Here is a 2,103-nt window from a genome sequence, read left to right on the forward strand (position 1 = left end):
AGGGTGGGGTTGATGAGGTAAAGAAGGGGCTTTTTGTGTGAGTGTATATAAACACTCTCAAGGGGGTACCTTAAATAATGAAAACAAAAATTGTCATTAGCCAATGTGTAAAATGGGGTTGACAGGCCTACTTGACTTCCTTGTACGTGGTCTGGTTTCCTCTACCTTTGTCATAATTTTGCTCGCTCGAGGACATATTTGAACAGAAGCCTCTTTTAGGTGCTTCCATTAAGATTTTATTTAGCAATGGTTTTTGTTCTATGAGACTTCAGATTTGGACCTCCATACTACTGTGTGATATATTTTCTTCCAAGAAAATAGTTCTTGATGAGATATTTTTAGTTTCTTGGTGTTGATTAATGTGAATGTGACCTTTTGGCCTCATGCTTTGGCATCAATTTAATTCTATTCTCAAACGATAGGCTTGTCGGTGGTAGAAGCGAGTGATTTTGCTTCACGATAAGCTTTGACCTATTAGGTTGTGCCATGTATCAGTGAGACAACTGGCTTTCTAAAAGCTTTGTTTGCCTTGCCTTTTTTCTGCGTTTCCAGGGGGTGCAGGGATGGCGCAGTGGCGAGAGCACTCGCCTCCCACCAATGTGGCCCGGGTTCGATTCACAAACTCGGCGTCACATGTGGGTTGAGTTTGTTGGTTCTCTACTCTGCATCGAGAGGTTTTCTCCGGGTACTCCAGTTTCCCCTCTCCTCAAAAGCCAACATTTTACTTGGTTTGCTTTCATTGTAATTTCAGTTTACACTGTCCCCAATTAGTCTTCCAGCTCTAGAACGACTAGACACTTAAATAACCTTCCTTTCCCTTCCTTTTCCTAGCGGATCGTTATTCTCTTTGGAGGCGTTTTTCTCTTTTTGCCTTAATTTGTTTCACTCGTTCTTCTGACTTCTGCATCGTGTATTGGTTTGGGGACATTTTGGGGGTGTCTCAAATTTTAGGGATACTAAAACGGGGTCCCTGAAAATATTTAATGCAGCAAGTAAGGGTTCTCAATTTTTTTTAGATAATAGATAATTTCTCATCATTCCCAAGTGAAACTACAATGTTGCCATGGCAACTTTTCCTACAGTGCCAAAATGGCGTCTTATGAGCGTAATTTGTCACCCATGATATTAATAGCTAATCAAATGGTATACTCCGGAAATAGGCACGGGAAAGTATTTGATTTTGGACAAAACGCGGGTGAAATTATTCCCTAATTTCACTCTTCACCATTTGATTACCCATACTAATTTTATGGAATAATAAACATATAAAAATAGACGGTAAATCGATATACTGGAAAGACTGGTATGATGCCGGCATACTAAAAATATATATACGTTTTTCAGCCGTGTTTTCGCAGTTTGAACATACCGTGGACTAATTCCGAATGATGTAATTTCATGACACCCAAAATGCCCAAAAAGTTGAAATAACCACTGAAAACTGTTGAACAACATAAAAGAAACGCAGCAAAAGGAAAGAGAAGCATGGATGGACACAAATTATCTGATAAGATTGAAACGGATTGCCTTGGGGTAATCCTGAAAAAAAAAAAAATCGGCCCGACGTTTTTCAAAAGGCAAATCGCCCGGATGAAAGTCGCTTGTACTCAGAATGATCATGTGTGTGATGTAACGATAATTTTATTAGTACCTTAAGGAATTCCACATCACCATTTTCGAGTTTTAAACTCGTGATTAACTAAAGATTTGCCCTAAACACCTTAAAATAACGTAACATAACCCGTTTATAACCTCTTATTTTGGGGGCTGTGGTAATAGCTAGCAAACGAAGTAGTATAAGAATGACCACCCTTCTAGCAGAGCCTTTCTTTTGCTTGCTCGATTTTGGCGTTCTCGAGAAAGGCTCTGCATGAATCGAGTAAGATCTTTATTGAATATGCGCTGCATGTTGCCAGGATACAGTCTCGAACCCAAGCCTAATATGCCAGATCTCTCCGCCATGTTGGTTTTTCATGGTACAGCGGGCTCAATTATAACCATCGGTTTTGTCACTAAACGGACGCTCGCACTAGAAAAACCGGTTTGACGAGAGAAAAACAAGATTGACTAGTCCAGAAGTTCGGGCTGCGGCCGCTTCAAAGA

The sequence above is a fragment of the Montipora foliosa genome, chromosome 12 (assembly GCF_036669935.1).
Source record: "Montipora foliosa isolate CH-2021 chromosome 12, ASM3666993v2, whole genome shotgun sequence".
NCBI classification, from domain to species: domain Eukaryota; kingdom Metazoa; phylum Cnidaria; class Anthozoa; order Scleractinia; family Acroporidae; genus Montipora; species Montipora foliosa.